This window comes from Castor canadensis, chromosome 6 (genome assembly GCF_047511655.1).
Source record: "Castor canadensis chromosome 6, mCasCan1.hap1v2, whole genome shotgun sequence".
In the NCBI taxonomy this organism is placed as follows: domain Eukaryota; kingdom Metazoa; phylum Chordata; class Mammalia; order Rodentia; family Castoridae; genus Castor; species Castor canadensis.
Genome location: NC_133391.1, coordinates 103,379,630 through 103,398,592, shown reverse-complemented (window position 1 = coordinate 103,398,592; position 18,963 = coordinate 103,379,630). Strand labels below are relative to the sequence as shown.

The following is an 18,963-nucleotide window of genomic DNA, read 5'->3' as shown; positions in this document are numbered from 1 at the left end:
TTCACTCAAAAGGGGCACATGATTTGGTTTTATGGGTACATAATAGACTACTCTACCTATAATCTGTAATGTTCTGGTATCCCCAAACCATCTTGGTGCTTTCACGTGTTCTTAAGATCAGTTGTAAAACTCTAATCTGAAGATGAGAACACCATTTGGGGTAGGTAAGTGACCTATAGAAGTGACTGATGCTCAGCTTACAGTGGTTTGATAGGGTAAGCTCTGTGGACATCTAAGACCACGATTAACCACACACCTCTTCTGATCTCACTGCTCCATATAAGTATTAAAATTTATTTCAGGAAGCTAAGGGTATAGATGATTTGTCATAAAAATAAGAGCCAAATATTTCAAGAAAAATCTGTCAGATTAGGTCCTTTTTTTATTAGTGTTTTATTGGTGAAAAACAAATTTTTCTACTGGTTAATCTGCAAATTTCATACATAAAAACAATAATAAATATATTTATTTAATAGTTTCCCTGAGGCAGGAATATTCTACTGGGTTCTTTGTTCATAGACTCACAAGACTAGTCAAGGTGTTGGCTGGTTTCTCCTTATCTGGAGAATCAACTAGGGAAAGATCTAGTTCTAACCTCCCTTGGGTTGTTGGCAATAGTTGTTTCTGACTGAATGAAGTTCCTTTTATTATTAGGTCTTTCAGAAATTGCTCTCAGCAATCAGATACCAATCTCAAGGCTTTTTGCTGCCTCAAGACCCATAGAAAATGACTCAGACTTCTTTCATCTGTAGCCTATCATCTGTTCTTTACAGACCTCACCTGACAAGCTAATCTCTCTTTGAGTAACTCAAATTCAACTGATTAGGGACCAAAATTACATTGTTAAACTCTCTTAGCTTTGCCAAATAATTTTACCTAATCATGAGAGTAATATTTTGCTTATACATATCAATGATACATACATTTATATGCCAAAGGGAGGGATTATACAGGACATGTGTACCATGTCCTTGTGGTGCATCTGTACCACATCTGTAAACCATTAGGCTGCCACCATATTCAAACTACTAAGAAACAATAAAAAGAATTGGCTATACTTGGTGCCTACATACTAGACTTAGTGATGTGCTATAAAAAGTGTTAGAAAATACTCATCATCACATCTTATGGCTTTCTGTTGTGAAAAGAAATAGACAAGCACCCAGTGAGAATGAAAATACAGTAAATTTATTAATGGTGAAACTAGTTGGAGACCATAGCAGCTTCTCCTAGCTCCTGTCCTTATTTAGAGTTTGGTGTTAATAGCCTGGCATAGGGAGACCAACTGGAAGCTAATGGATCTGCTAAAGAGTCTTTTCTTTCTTTCCTTCCTTCCTTCCTTCCTTCCTTCCTTCCTTCCTTCCTTCCTTCTTTCCTTTCATTAGTTTTTTTGTGAGACAGGGTTTCACTATATACCCCAGGTTGGTCTCTAACTCCTGATCCTCTTGCCTCAGTCTCCCAAGTGCTGGGTTTGCAGGTATGTACCATCACACCCAGCTTCTAAAGGTCTTTGTCTTTTTTCCACTTGGAGGAAACTCTTGTTGATAACATCAAGAACAATTAAGACAAGAGATGGGCCCGAGTATGCACTGGTTGACCTCTAGTGCCATGACTACTTATGATGCAGTAGCAAGAAATCTTCCAACCTCAGTGGTCAACACACAGCAAGTATTTCTTGCCCAGGTCCCAAGCGTAACCCTTGTGAGCAGGGGTGCTCTGTATACTGGAAACACTCAGGCACCTAGGTGGAAAGAGGCCTCATCTCGATTTGTGTTTCTTCCATAACTATGGCCGCAAAAGGATCAGAGTCATAAATCACACTCTGACTCCTAACAACACAATCCAGACTAACACATGTTAGCTTTGCTCAATTTTTATTGAACAAAACAGGTTATATGGTCATACAAGGAAGAACTAATGCAATCATACCATGTCATGTGCCTTAAAGTGGGGAAGAACCATAAACCTTGGAGGACAGCATTGAAGGATACCTCACGAGACTTTGTAAATGTCTCCATGGAAGATGGAAGAAAAAAGGAAGGAAAGCAGGTCACAAAGGTATTTACTTCCACCCTGTCCCTTCCATGAGAGTAGAGTTTGTGATTGCTGAGAAGAGATGTGAAAGGAGAAATATAACAGCTTTCTTTCACCAGTAAGTACAGAAAACAGAACCCGTCCTGCGGCGCCAAGCCTCACCTTCATGGAGATTGCTTCAGAGAGTAGCTAACAAGCACAGCTCTCTCACAGCAGTTTTGTAGGCAGCCGACAGAGGTCTTAGTCCCACAAACAGACTTCAAGTAGGGAAAGGGAGACTGTGACTGCCACATTTTAGGAGGCCGCCTTCAAATTCATGTTGCATGTCTGGAGTCGCTGTGCAGAACAGGATCTGTGAGCTGGCTCTGTGCTGGGTGAGAAGTGTGAAGCCTGGTGCCAGAAAGCGGTGCACATCAAAATCCTGGCACAGACACTCTTCAGAAACGGACAGAAGACCAACTGCAGCATACGGCTTATTCTTCTCACACTATAAATGTAAAGACACTAATCACTGGGAGGTCTTCCAGAAATTAAAGTTCATCTATTGGTTATGGGGTGTCAAAAGGCAAATGGAGAATGTTTTAAATTTGCTTAGTTTTCCTGCAATATAAAATACAGGTTTCCAGTGTTGGCTTTATCATCAAAACAGGCTTGTGGCCCTGCCAAAGCTAACATAGAGAACCCAAAACTCCACGCAGGTTTCTCATTTATAGCATAATTTCCTTCAAAGATGACTGTTTTAAAATGTAGATTAACCCTTAACGCTTGAATTTTCCAAACTGAAACTTTTAAACAATAAGGGCCCATCTGCCAACACTAAAAATCAAGCAGCAGAGGAGTTTCCTACAGTGAGAAAGGCAGTTGGAGGCCTCTGCCTGGCCTGCTGACTGTCCACATGGCAGTGAATGTCATGCTATGCCCTCAGAATGGAGCCTGAGGTCAGTCTTCACACACAGAGGTAACCGTTGTGCTCTCAAGCAATGAATTTTAATTACCTGATTATAATCATGAAAGAACTGATCTATTTTTCTTCTTTGAGGAACTCTAAGGCTCATCTGTATTATTGCTGCCACAGTGAAACAATTCAAACAAAGCAGAAACTCCTGGAAAGTAATCCTCATCCATTCATCAGACTGTAAGGGTCGAAATATGAATACATGCAAACCAAAGACTTCATGTTCCATAAGAAAATACTAGCTTTTGCTTAAATAAGAGAAAGTGATAGTTAAAGGCAGCTATAAATTTAGTCTTCTACACACAATAAGCATGTGTGTACATGCACTTACATGTATGGAGTTATTACAAAGTAAACTTGAATCACCTCAAATGAGGCACGTATTTTCAAGTTGCCATAATTATCACTAGTCCTTAATGTCTTAAAGCTTGATTTACTCATCTATATTACCTGCTCTAGACATTAATTTGCAACTTATGTTTCAAGAAACTTGAAAAAGAAGACAATAACATGTAACTGTGCTCTAGCGCTAAGTCTTCTTTTGATACCTTATTGAAAGTGCAGCCAGGTGTGGTGGCTCATGCCTATAATCCTAGTTACTCAAGAAGCAAAGATTGGGAGGTTCAAGTTCAAGAATCCCCATATCAATTAATAAAAGCTGGGCACAGTGGTACACCTGTCATCTCAACTATGCAAGCAGTTTCAAAAGGAGAATCTGGGTCAAAGATAACCTGGGCAAAAACATAAGACTCTATCCCAAACATAACTAAAGCAAAAAGGTAGCAAGCATGAGCCCTGAGTTCAAACCCCATTACTGCCAAAAAAAAAGAAGAAGAAAAAGAAAATGTAGACCACTCATCCTTACAGTGTGACAGTTTATCTATGAAATGGGACAATACTGAAAGCCTTCCTTGAAGATGAGCATAGCCTACATGAAGGACTGAAAGCCAGTACCGGGAACATAGTACTAATCAGTGACACGGAACTGGTGATGACAATCGTACTTACACTGTACAGGTTAGTTTTGAGCAAATATTAAATTACAATTAAATTGTAGTTAAATTACATTTAGTTGGGGAATTGGTTCAAGACTTGGGCTTTAGTGCCCACAGGCCTGGTATCAAATCCTGTTTTTCCCTTTTAAAACTAGTGAGACTGCTTTGGAAAGGGATCTAAGATAAAAGTACATGTTTAAGAATCATGAGAATTTATGACATTTCCCAAAGGAGAAGAGCAGATTAAAGATATCTCATCAGTGCAAGAAGAAACAAAGATCACTGAAAGGAGCAATCTCATAAGTTTAAACATCTACAGGAATGGAATTATCAGAAATTAAGGCAAGATAAAATTTCAAGAAATAAAAGGAGTTACTAAAATGATTGAAAACTCCTATTAAAACTCTTGAACTCACACTAAGTGTCACAGGCTCTCACAAATCCTAAATATGACTTGAGCTCAGAGATTTTGGTATAAGCACCCAGAGGCATAACTAAATGGCTGAATACATAAACACCAAAGAATTTACTTTTTTGAACTGTGGAAAATCAGTCTCCTCTAGAGAAATTGTTGCATGGAACATAAGAAAAAACCCTCAAACTGGTTGATAACCAACATAGTAATTTCTAGAAAATCTTTCTTTCCCTTTGTATTGAATGTCCTGTTTTTTAAAAAAATATTTTTAAACAAGAACTTTCACTACATTCAATAATTAAATATAAATATTAAAAGAGGATAAATATCTGTCAAGGAGTCATCATTCATTACCTTTCCTCCATGCTTGAGAATTGATTCCTGCTCTCTATTTCTCTTCCAAATGCCCATTTTAATTTTTAAATGACTGTCTATCATTGGATTAAATTTAAGTCTTTAGAGAATAGATGCTACTGCCACATACTTTTCTTAACACACAGCCTCTAGCGAATTCAATTTTTTGACCTTATTTGGCTTTCCAAACCAGTGAGAAGTAACTTATTTTAAATAAAAGGAGGAAGTTAATTTATCCTTAAACCTAGAGGTTAATCTCCATGAAGGCCATATTTGCACATCAATTAGTGTGGGAAATGTTGTTAAGATAACTTTTGCAGAGAATGCTCTTCAGAAAGCCTTCTTCAATCTCATGAAATCTCCAGACTTCTTGACCAAAACAACACCTATAGGCAAAGGATTACATTCATGTTATAGATATGGGACTAATATAGAAATATGGTATGATTTCAGAGGGAGAGATTAATTCTTGGATAAAGGTCCATTTTGCAGTGAATTATATAGGTTCCAAATAGTAATTTCATCCAACTGTTTGACAAATATTTACTGAGCACTTATGAGCACTATGAAGGTATTAGAGCTTAGCAATATTGTATCTAGAAGAAAATTAACATTATTGAGGGCCAAAACGTTCCACTATTTTATTAATCAGGGGCAACATATGAATTTAGACACTACAAGCTACATAGCCATCTCATGAAGACTATTTAGCTAAACATGGTATACACTGGAAAGATTTGAGGCTGATCACAGAAAGCTTCATGGTAGAGGTGCTTTTGCCATTTGGAAAACCAAAGAGTTTAATTGATATAATTAGGTTACTCTAGGAGACAGAGATGGCTTAGGTAATGATTAGAATATGAAAATATAAGTATGTTTAGGGAAAGATATTGAATAAAGTTCCCTAAAATAAAAGAAAAAAAAATCCCATAAAGGTTTTTTAAGAGGTAAGATTGGAAGCATATGATATGGTTCTTAATTCCAGGTGAGGCATTTTATTTAGTAGAGAACTGGGTACTACTAGAAGTTTGACAACTATGTGTTTTACGACTGTTAATCTCTCAGAGACACATATGTGAAATTGGAGCAAGAGAAGTTTGGGGATTATATATACCAATAACTAATCCTAATAAGATCAATAATTGCAAATAATTTTAAGCATAATAGGTGAAGGGGCTCACTAAGACCCAGCTTTAAGTCTGGGAGGATAGCCACAAAATGAACAAAAGTAAAGTATCTAAAACCAGCAGGTTTGAAAGGCAAGGTGAGTTCAGCTTTAGGAAACTTGAGTTGGAAATTACTTTAGTTTATAAATAGGAAAATGTCAACTAGATACACAAGTCCACAGTAACTTATCTGACTTATGTGTGCTTTGGAAGTCAGATGTTTTATGTTTTAGAAAGGTTACACAAAACATAAAGTATGTTCTTTAATAAGCCTAGTGCATCTGAGGTATCACCTGAAAATTAAATGCAATTATATTTGGACTAAGTAGGGTGAATATGCCCTATAAACAGCTTCATGTTAATTAAGGTCATGTTTTTCGACCAAACAAGCTGACATCAGACCAGATTCTACTGTCAATGAGTAAAAGAAATTTCTAGATGGATTTAGAGCTGTTGGATTTCATGATTGTTTATTAGGGACCATGGGTTTGGAAAATCTCAGGATAGAACTTTGAGCTGAAACATTCCTAAGTCCTGACCCATCCCTGACCCAAACAGTAAATTGTCCTAGCTTCCCATTCTTCTCCCACTTTTCTTTTTAGCTTGACATTAATTCATAATTCATGATAATATCATGCCTTTCTCTGTGCCTTTCCCAGGCTGACCTCTGGGAAACAACTCTAACCCTCAATGAGACCTAAACTAAACTCACTTTGGCTCATGGGCACTGCCACCAAGTCTAGTTCTACATTCACAAACTGTCCTGCAATAGACTGTGTTTCTCTGAATATGAAAATAACACACACTGTTGAAAAATAATGTAGAAATTCTAGGGAAAATAAAAATTACCCATAATTCCATTACTCAGAAGTAACCAGTATTAAAGTATTGGGTGTTTACTTTTAAATTTTTTTTATTTTTCTGTGTATGTAGTTAATGTGCCCTGGTTTTAATTAGGCCAAACACAAAAATGAGGTAGATAGTACATTAGAGCCAATGTTCCAGTAATTCAGCACACACCCTTCATCTTCACTGATCGAAAGTCTTATCTTGTTAACTACTGTATCACAAGATATATGATAACTGCCCAATACATAGTCATGAATTAAAATTCTGAAACTTCAGAACCCTTTCTGCTGGAAAGTGCTCACTTATGAGAGCTCAAAGAAGTACATCAGATGTGTCCCCAGCCTATCTATGACAGTCACTCAGGAGTGGCAGCCTCCAGGCTGATTTTTCTTACTCTGACTTCTCTGGATTGATATTTATGGCTATGAAAAGTTGCTGGTTTCTCTAAGTCTGTGTCTCAGATACTGCCTCTTGATCCCACTTAAGTCAATTTGCTCAGACCAAGTACTAAAAGACACGTCAGAGGTAAGGTTGTTAAAATTTTATAGCCAAGAATTGGTTCCTTAGTAGGGCATGTGCTGTATACACATGGAAGAAGGCAAGCACCTACCATGATTCACCACCTTGAGCAGTATTATAAGTTTCCACAATCAATACATACAACAATACTTCTCCTTGATTAATGATCATTAGGCATATTTCTAATTCAAACTAGAATGTGAAATGGAGGAGTCAAACTTCAGCAACTCTTGATAAAATTATGAGTATTTGATACCACCAAATGAGAGCAGCAGTTCGTTTCATAGTTTTCACAAATACACAAAAGAAATAAGTAGAAAAATACAAGTCTTTCAGGTCTGCTTGATTTGTTATTGTTCATTAAAAAAGAAGCTGTAATTATTTCATCTGGTTAAAAGAGAGGAAATAGTCTAGGGCTATATTAATAAACCAAATCTAGACAAACTGTCCAAATAAAAGGAAACACAATATTGTAAGTTAAAATTTTGTACCTCCAAGGCAAATATTCAAACAAGGTTTTCTCTCTTTTCAGTTTACAAAATATCTAGACACTGGGTATAGAGATGCCTTTCCCTCTCTGTAATTCATTCTCCCTATACCCCACTCCACTTTCACTCTGCCTCTTCCTTTCTCCTGGGAAGGCAGCATGATATGATCCATGTTTAGATAAAATAAACATTTTAAACCTCACATAGAATTTTGGCTAAATGTCTTCCACTAACCTCAACTGCAATAAGTAATATGATCAAGAAACTCTTTTCTTGAGTAGCCTCTAGGTCTGGCTCATCTTAAGGATCACAGAGTTTTAACATTTGTAAACAACAAAAACATGGGGAATTTACTGAGTCATATGCCTACAAAGAACTTTATTGTATTCATTTGTATAAGTATCATTTCATTGACAAATCCACTGAGATTTAAGCAAGACAGAACAAAGATATAATTTATTTGCAAATATCTACCAACTGAAAAACTGGCCATGTCTTATATCAGATAAACAAATATAAAACCTAAAATCATGGTCTGGACAAAAAGAGTTAAAAAATGCTATCAGGATTTTACTACTTTTAGTAACCCTTTGCTTGGGTGGGGGATGATATTTCTGAATAGATGTAACAGTTTTCCAGATTTACCTTTATTGTAGGTCTTCATCTTCACACAGAAAACCTTCTATAGTATCCCAGCCTCTGTCTGCAGAGTTGTTCCTACTAAACATGATCAAGAAAGGTGATTATTCACAAGGGAGGTATGAGGATAGGTAAGACACCTCAAAAACTAGATAGCAAAAGACTGTGACACAGGTTACTCCAGAGGCACCTGCACACCCATGTTTATTGCGGCACTATTCACAATAGCCAAGTTATGGAAACAGCCAAGATGCCCCACCACTGACGAATGGATTAAGAAAATGTGGTATCTATACACAATGGAATTTTATGCAGCCATGAAGAAGAACGAAATGTTATCATTCGCTGGTAAATGGATGGAATTGGAGAACATCATTCTGAGTGAGTTAGCCTGGCCCAAAAGACCAAAAATCGTATGTTCTCCCTCATATGTGGACATTAGATCAAGGGCAAACACAACAATGGGATTGGACTTTGAGCACATGATAAAAGCGAGAGCACACAAGGGAGGGGTGAGGATAGGTAAGACACCTAAAAAACTAGCTAGCATTTGTTGCCCTTAACGCAGAGAAACTAAAGCAGATACCTTAAAAGCAACTGAGGCCAATAAGAAAAGGGGACCAGGAACTAGAGAAAAGGTGAGATCAAAAAGAATTAACCTAGAAGGTAACACCCACGCACAGGAAATCAATGTGAGTCAACTCCCTGTATAGCTATCCTTATCTCAACCAGCAAAAACCCTTGTTCCTTCCTATTATTCCTTATACTCTCTCTACAACAAAATTAGAAATAAGGGCAAAATAGTTTCTGCTGGGTATTGAGGGGGTGGGGGGGAGAGGGAGGGGGCAGAGTGAGTGGTAAGGGAGGGGGTGGGGGCAGGGAGGAGAAATGACCCAAACCTTGTATGCACATATGAATAATAAAAGAAAAAAAAAAGAGAAAGAACTTTAAAAATATCTTCAAAATTTGTGGTTGACTTGTTGAGTTTTGTTGCTTGGACTAGTCTTACTGTTTATAGTTAATTTAGTTTTAATTTTGATAAAGTCTAATTTTTTTAAAGTTGAAAGAAGTCAAATATTACTAAAAATTTTATTTTGAAAAACAGCTATTTCTACTCATTTTCCCTCCCCACAGCAAAAATTTTTAACTCAATATAGACATAAGTTGGCTGTTTATCTTAGCATCACTCACCTTATTTCTAAATAACAGAATTGCTTTTGTTACTTCTTCAATTTGAATTTTTAGCATTCTTCCTTTTCAGTCTCTCCTCCTCAAAAATCAGAACTTCCCTACCATTTCCATTATCATTCCAAATTGTTACACTGTAACTTCTTAACAGTAACATTCAGGATGTATATTACTATGGCGATAATTTTTTTCTCTAATCTGAGCCATGTAATAGAATATCTATGATCACCTTTCCCTTTCCATAGTTTCCCTACTTACTGCATATTTATTCATATGTGTTATGAATTCAACTTGAAACTCTTAGTTTCAGTTAATAAATCTCTTTAAAGGTTCAGATGTATCAGGTAGTCTACATTTCCTCCTGCCTAAAGAGTTTTGTTTTTTTTCTTGGCGCTGTCAATTTTTCTTTCTGAGTTGAATTCCTACACAAGAGGGCACAGCCCTTTGTCTGATGTTGGATTTTCTTTTCTCAGACTCTCATGTCTGCATTATACCATTAATTGGTAGAGCACATTCTCCCATATTTTATTAGATAGATGAATCCATTATTGGACAATGTGCATGGTTTAAAATAATTTGGATTCTTCTATGATTGATAGATTGGCCAAATATAGACTTCTAATTAGTAATGTTTTCATTAAAAATTTTGAAGACCATTATTCATTGCCTTCTAGCTTTTAATGTTATTCTTAAGAAGTCCAGACCTCTATGTTTTCTCTTCTCATACAATTGAATACTATTCATAATATCCACTGCCCTCACTACCCCCTTTCTTTGAACCCATGCTTGTAAAATTTTGTCAAAGTTTGTCTTGGTGCAAATTTTTCATATGAACTCAGGGAATCACTACAATCTGGAAAAATGTATTTTCTAAGAAAAAAGCAAGTTTATATTCTCATTTTAAAAATATTGCCTATGGAATTCCTTGTTTTTCAAATACTGGACCTACTGAACCAAGCCTCAAAATTTCTTAACTTTTCTCTCACTTCTTGAGACTTGTTGACATATTGCTCTACTTTTTTGGGAGATTTTCAGTTTTGGGGAGATATACAATTTTTTCTCTCATTATAGTTTAAATTTCTAGCAGATTTTTTTTTGTTATCTGCATCCCTATTATTGTAGTACAAAGTTCTTATTTCATAATTCAGATATTTCTTCTTTGTTTTTATTTTTTTCCTAATCTATTTTCTTTCTCTTTTTTTACTGATTGCATTGTTATATTTGACATTTCTGGACACCACATAAGAGGTTAACATGATAGTCTTTGTTTTCTGCCAATATTTTTAGATAATTACATTCTTTTTATTTCTTAGTTTCTAAACTTCAAATTGAGAAATATAAGTCTTCTGAGAGTCAAATTTCATTTTACATATAAAGAGGAAAAGAAAGAGAAGGACATATTATAAATACACTGATAAATTTGAGAAAATTAAAGACTATATTTTGATCTTTTTAATAATAAAGGAAAATTAGAATTTGCTGAATATTTGGTGGTACTTTCTACTCCACTCATACAATGAAATGTGAAATGTTCCAGTTACAACATCTTACTCTTACAACCTATAATCAAGGAAATACTAGTTGGAGCAAAAGTCATTCCCACTTTGAACAAGAACCATAATAATGACACAAGGTAATTGCCAACTGATATAAAAGGTCAGCTATGAAGCATTTTGTGTTAAGGGACTAGGTAAATTGCAAGAAACCAAGCCTGGTATTCAGAAATATTCAAAGGAAAAAAGACTTCAAGAAAAATGTGTTTTCTAGCCCCAAAATAGTTTGCCAGAGGAAGAAAGTAGAAAAATTTTGCTGAGTGTTTATTTTCAGACCAAATGAGATTTGTACTTTTCCCCAAATGTTGTATAGTAATTTAGATTAAAGTTAAAAAGATGAACATCTGATTAACAGTAAGCTAATTTTTAGAGTTTTAATAGCGAACACTTATAGGTTCTTTGGGAGATAGATGGTTGATTGATTGATAGTCAGATGACAGTAGGAAGGTTGACATAGAGATAGATAGATATACACAAATCCACAATTTTATTCATAAAGACCACTCAAGAAATGTCTGACACATTAGCAACGGAAGTACAAATTTTGTACATAAGTAAATATAGCACATAAATGCCATAAATAATTGATTAAAAATGACTTTTACATAAAAAGTTCTCAATATAATAAAACCTAAACTCCTAAGATGGATGATTCTTTTCATAAAAATGTGTTCCTTAGAGCTCTTTTTGATAGTTATTTCTAGGTAAATTTCTAATTTGAAGATGATTGATTAACTGAAGGCCTTACCTGCATAATTTTGGAAAAGAAAACCTTTTACACTCTGTCTGGCGGTGTCTAGTGTTTGATGGAAGAGATGGTTGAAATGAGAAAATATCCCCATGAATTCTTGCATGCCAAAAGTGAGGTTATCTAGCTGATCAGAATTTATGCAAATAAAATTGTTTTATTTATTCATTTATATCTATAAATGAACACTTAGGAAGAACTCCATTGTTAAGAACATTTATTGGAGAGTTATAGACTTAAAAATCATTCTCATGTAAATAAAGGCCAGGAAAACATCTAATTCCAAAACTGAGATCAAAAAATTTTAAAAATCATGAAATAAGAAAATCTAGGATATTATTCAGAAGATATAATGTGAGAATGGTATGCTGTATCCACTAACACATACTTACTCATGGAACGTCTTCCTTACTTGACTTTTCTTTGAGTAATAAGCATTGTAGTACAAGTACACTTCAATAAATCCTAATAAGCTTATAGTTATTAGAGAAGAGAAATTTTTAAACTTTGAAATAATATTTCTTCAGTGGAACATCGATTTATTTCCAAAATAGAAAAATTGATGAAACTGAAAATATCCTCAAGTCATTTAACATCTCAAATTTGAATAAATGAAAGAAAAGTTTTACTAAACACATTTGCATCGAATAATGTGGTAACAAGCAACAAAAGTTGTATATAGTGCAATCATTAGGCAAAGTTGAATGGATTATAAGGAAATCTCTTTAAATAAGAGAGTAAGATTCAATAGCACACATTTCAATGTATTAAATGTTATTACCAAAGGTAGCAATACTATGGGGGACATGGCAATACAGGAACCAAGCCAGATTCAAACCTCACAGCTAGCTGATTTCATTTGGGGCATGTGAAAAAGGATGGAAGTAATACCTCAGTGCAATTATATCCACCATCAGGCACTAGACACTACTAGGAGGAATGAAAAAGGTTTTCTTTTCCAAAATCATGGAAATGAAACTGTTGATTAGTAACTCTTCGGTTTAAAAATTTGCCCAGTTATTTACCTAGAAATAGTTCTACTAAAAAGATCTCTTTCTCAAACTTTCAGGAATAATGACCTCTAAACAGAAGAATTTCATTGGAACATATCAAGTAAAGAAATGTTTTGACTTTGATTTTCAAGTCTCTTCTCAGACACTGTTAGTTTTAAACTTTGTAGAAAATTCAAGTCATGCCTTTTTGTTGTTTAAACTGGTTATTGGACAATATGTTTTAAATGATTAAGAAACAGGCTAGAAACTATTGAAAAAGCAACTTCAAGAGAAAAAACAGTAGATTCACTGAAGAATATGCCACAAACTTTTCTACAGATTATCTATGACACCATATTTAAAAAGAAAGTATTTTCCTAATAATATTTCCATGAGAAAGCTGAGAGTAATTCTACCAGTTTTTACATTAAAACTTTAACAATTCCACTCACAAGAGGTGCTCTGAGCCATGGTTTCTGTAAATGGTACAATTATTTTTGTTTTTGCCTTGTTATTTTGAAATGAGATTGGCTATGTGCCTGATGCCTTTTATAAGAATACATTTCTAAGTAATAGTTGAATAATTTAGCTTTATTATGTTGTGTTTACAGGAACAGCAATAGATATTCATTTAAAACAGCATTTAAATACTATATGCCGTCTTCTGTTCCGTCTTTTTCACTTGACCATCAGAGGAAAACTCACCATAAAATCTGAAGCATTAATAAATTTACTAGATGTTGCTTTTTTCTTTCTCTGGGGTTAACTAAGTTGCTTTTCAACTCAACATTTGTTAAGTTCTTCGATTCCAAGATTAATTTTTTTTGTTGCTCTAATGTAATGTTGCATATTCATTTGTAAAACAAAGACACATGGGCAAAAACTTCTGCAATATTGTCTGTCTAGGGACAGCTCTGAGGATTACAATATGTTCAGCTCTCAATTTTTGAAACAACTTAGGGATGCAGTCTTTAGTTGAATTTCAAGATGGATTCTAATTTTTACATGGATCCTTCTGGCAAGGAAATTCTGGGTACCTTAAGGAACTGAAATAAAAATTATAAGACATGGATTCTTGAAATGCTCCCTCCATCTAGATGAAAATGAGCATAGGAAAACATACTGTGATAATCCAAAACATTCATTATGAAAATCATGTAAGATTTGAAACTCTCTCTGCAAGCTGCATTTGATTACAAACTTCTCTTGGGACTATGCCTAGGTATTCTTGGGCTTGTAACCAGACTACATTGCTTAAGCTACCAACCACCATTAAGCATGGTTTACCATCACTCAACTCTACCAGACCTACCCTGTGCAAAAGTTCACATATGACATGCCTCCTAAGCAGTCCTGATGTTTTGCAAAATTCCATAATTACACTTACCAGCAATGTTAAAAATATTCACTACCCATATCTTCTATAATCTTGCTGCTCTTTTTAGTTTTCTGAAAGCAATTCTTTCTTCCATTAGCATCCCATTGACATTAAATTTCTCCTTGCTCAATGTAGACCCATCAGATGATGGCAATACTACTTCTGTCCCTACTGCAGAGAGAAATATTTTGCTTTTCACCCATAAGGACAGCAGCCTGGAATAGCTAAAGGGTCTGAATATAGAAGGATATAGGCAAAGGGGAGGAGTAGGGTCAGAGAATATGGTTATTTGAATTCTGCCATATTGACTCCTATGACCATGAATTTTCACCAACAATATTACATATTCAGAACATGTCTAGGTCAAAACACTTTTCAGTCAAATTGTCATTTGGAGTATATATCTGGAAGGCAGCCAGGCATAAAGGAAATCTGTAAAGATGCCCATCTATTCATATGGCAAAAGATAGGCTAAATTTTAGATGACTATTTGGATAAGAACTACTTTAATATAACTTAATGCCTCCTTCAAGTTTTTCTATACTACTCAACATTCATTCTCTCCCTTATCGCTGTCTATCTCTATCTCTATCATCATCACCATCTGTATGTCTCTCTGGTTCTGGGGACGGAACTCATGCACTTGCTAGGTAAGCTCTACTACTTGAGCTGTGTCCTCAGTCCTTTTGCTTTTAGATAAAGTCTTATGCTTAATTTTTGCAATTTAACCTCAAACTGTGATCTTCTTACTGCTGTCTCCTGAGTGGCTGGAATTACAGGCACATGGCATCATGCTTGACTGGATTTTTGCTTTGTTTTGTTTCATTTGAGATAGGGCCTCACTAACCTTTTGTCTGGGCTATCCTTAAAACACAATCCTTCTGTCTCTACCTCCTAAGTAGCTGGGATTACAGGTATGAACCACCATGCCCAGTTCCTCTATAATTCATGGAGGGTAATTGCAAATTCCTCATGTTAGTACTTGAAATCTCCCACCTCAATTTGACTTCAAACTATTTTTTAAGTTTTATTTCTACCTATCATGACTTCTAGACAATTCTACAACATTGTTTTAAATATCTGCCTTGTCTCTTCGTCTTCCCCCTAGAACAGACTCCCTAAGATTCTTTCTCATTTCAAACCCCACAATCTTTCAAGATACTTTTCACATCCTTCTGAGATTCCTTTCCCATCATCCCATCTCTGTTTATAAGCAGAATACATCTCTCTTTGGTGACCTCACTATCTCTTGAAGTTGCATAACCTTTTATGCTATTTATTTATCCATTCAAGGAACTGCTTCTCACTTCCTACTAGCACATGAGTACATATTTGTATAAATAACAAAAATACAGCTCTTCAAGGTTACAAGTTAGAAAATTGAGATGAAGTTGTAGACAGCTACATGTTAACTTGGAATTTAAATGACATAGGTAAAATTATGGAGCATCAGAGAGGAAAATCAAATATAAGGAGCAGCAATAGATAAAATATGAACACAAAAACTTAAGGTATTTCTTAAGTTCACTTGCCCTTTGAGGTATTTTTCATGGACTACAATATAGAATTATATTTTCACCTTGCTTGTACTCCATCAAAGGCTGATAATTTGTTTATGAATGTGGGGATTTTCCAATTAGTTTACTTCTAGCTTACAAGCAATGGAAATTCCTGACTCAACTGACTTACACACAAAAAAAAGTTTCCTGCAATTACAGGAAATAAATGTAGTGTAGAGTTCATTCTTTTAAAATTCCAATCAATAGAGAAGCATGTGATCAGCACATGGATGAGCTCATACACTGGCCTATTAGTCAAGTATGGCCAAGAGAAGACTAATAAACAGGATCCCTACTGCCTTCTCAGAAATAAGAAAAAAGAAATGCCTCAAGATTTTGTGGTCAGAAATCTTAGGAATGACTAGAATTCTTCTAGCAATAATCATAAACTCCCAGAGTCTTGTTTGAGACAAAGCAATTTAAGCCAAGCATATTGGTTAAGATTGACTTCTGTTCTCTCCACCATGCTTTGAGCACCTATCCCACTAGACACAGATAAAATTTACATGCTTAATTTCTCCAAGAAAATTGTAATTCTATACCTTTAAATAGTGCAATATAAAATCAGTAGGTAGTTTCAATTTGAATATATATGTATCAGCAGTGTGAATTCTTATGTAAATGCAGTAGTGATTTAGAAATATTTCTTACTTTTAAGGGAAGTATTTATAACAAGGAAAAAAGAAGTCCTCAAAAGAAAAAAGAATCTGAAGCCTGTTTATACAATTAGTTTCTACTAATAAAAATTAAATTGAAAAAAAAAGTGTATACCATTCTATAGTGTCTCCCAAGAATGTATAACTACAAAGGCCAAAATTTAAGTATGTATAATATTTTTTAAGTTAAAAATTAAGTCCATTTTTGTTTGTCCCAAGATAATCCATACTCAACACAGAATCACAGTGATCTTTTAAAAACACAAATCATTTCCCTGATATTATTTCAACTTCTACCCCACCTAGCAGCAGTGTGATGAAAGAAGCAATGATAGTTGACACCTCACTTCTTCCTTTCTTGCCAATGTCATCAGGACCAAAGGGACAGCAGAGCTTCACCCTTAGCAGAAAGTGGTAAGGTAATGCAAGCTTTGCTTTCACCAGCCAGATGTCAGTAGGGACCAGTGATGGCAAAGCTATCACCTCTACTGTTGACAATGAAGTAGAGCAAGGTGCTGAGAGTTTTGGTCAGGGTGGTTGGTGACAGCAGTCACATTTGGAGAAGGTGATGTCCTGAAAATTAAAGCAGATTAAATAGCACCCAGAGTCTTACAACATAAGCCCGTAAAGGCCCAGAATACAATTAGAACTCATTCATTACACCTAAAGCAAAAGAAAATTCAATCTAAATGAGCAAAGATGATTAACTGATGGCAATAGCAAGTTGACACATATGTTGGAATTATCCATAAGGCTTTCAAAACAGCTATCAAAAAATGCTTCAATGAATAAATAGCAGTACAACTAAAACAAAAAAAAGGAGAAAACTCCAGAAGAGAAAAAACTAGAAACCTTAGAACTAATAAAATACAATAATGAAAAAAATTAAAGTCAGTGACTGACTCATTAATGAAACACATATGACAGAGAAAAAGAAATGGCAAACTTGAAGATAGAACAATAGAAATTGCCCAAAGTGAATAAGCAAAGAGAAAGTAGATTGAAAAGGAATAGCGGGAAAATCAAAAATGTGGAGAACAGTAACAAATATGTCTAGTATGCCTGTCGTTGGAGTTCCAAAAAGAAGGTAAAGAATGTGTGCCTAAAGAAGTTTCTAATGAAACAATAGCTAAAATCTTCCACATTTGATGAATTTTGAAAAATATTGAAAATTTATATTTCAAGAAGTTAAATGAAACACAAACAAAATCAACTCATAGGCATTCATGCCATGATATATCAATCAATATTCCAAACACTTAAAGAAAAGAAAAACCTGGAAAGCAGCCAGAGAAAATGACATATTACCTGTGGAGAAGCAATAATGTGGAAAAGAGTAAGTGCATCAGCTTGCACTATGGAAGCCAGACAGAAAAGACATAATATTTTTAAGTGCTAAATTAAAAGAATATTTAATCTTGGAGTTTATTACCAGAAAAAAAAAACTTTAGGAATGAAGATAAAATCAAAGCAACCCCAGATGATGGAAAGCCATGAGACTTTGTCACTAGACCTAACCTAAGAGATGGATTAAAGGAAGCTCTTCAAATAGAAATGAAATGAAAACAAAAGAAAATTGAATTAAAACATCAGAAATGAAGAAATAATGGCAAGAGCAAAAATATGGATGAATTAAATAGACTATCCTTCTTGTGTTTTCTAGATTAGATTAAACGATTGAAAACAATTTACAGCATTATCTGACATGTTTCTCAGTGTCTGCAGAGGAACTATTTAATCAATTATAGTATAAAAAGTATTAGACTCTAAAATCATTTCTACACTTTACTTGAAGTGGTTTAAGTCACTAATAGAGCATGATCATCAGAACATAAATCAGATCATATCACTTTCCTGGCTAAACTCCTTAATTATGATATTTCAAAAAGTCACACACAGATTTTTATGTTAACATCCAGCATTTGCAAAAGTGTCATGGAGTGTTTTTGTTGTTGTTGTTGTTGTTGTTTTTACTACATGCCATTCTTTATGTGTTATTAAAATCCTTCGATGGCTTTCAACTTCATTTTGTTTTATTTATTTATTTACTGAGATGGAGTCTCGCTATGTTGCTCAGGTTGTACTCAAACTTGCCTCCAAGATGGGCACCAGTGGCTCATGTCTGTAATCCTAGCTACTTGGGACACTGAGATTTGAAAGATTGTAGTTGAAGATCAGCCTGGGCAAATATTGCAAGATTTCCATCTCCAAAATGAACTGGAGATGTGTCTAGAGCCATAGAGCACCTGCTTTGCAAGAGCGAAACCATGAATTCAAACCTCAGTCCCACTAACAAAAAGAAAATAAAAAAATCCCCCAAAACCAACCAACCAAACAAACAAAAAACCCTTTCAATCCACCTGCCTGACTCTCTTAAGCAAGAAACTGAAGTTACAACTGTATACCACCCCTATAGCTCCTGACGCTCCAGATGAGGCTTTGCACAGCCAGCTTGAGTATACCTTCTCAGAGAAA

General features: G+C 35.0%; 1 long non-coding RNA gene across 1 annotated transcript in view; it reads right to left on the bottom strand.

The window, feature by feature from the left end:
• Positions 1 to 18,963, bottom strand: part of LOC141423909 (uncharacterized) — a 96,161-nt gene that overhangs the window by 20,780 nt on the left and 56,418 nt on the right. The window contains exons 5-6 of the long non-coding RNA XR_012448670.1: positions 8,421 to 8,495; positions 2,197 to 2,521 (exon numbers count right to left, since the gene is read on the bottom strand). This is a non-coding gene — a long non-coding RNA (uncharacterized lncRNA). The remainder of the gene's footprint in view (positions 1 to 2,196; positions 2,522 to 8,420; positions 8,496 to 18,963) is intronic.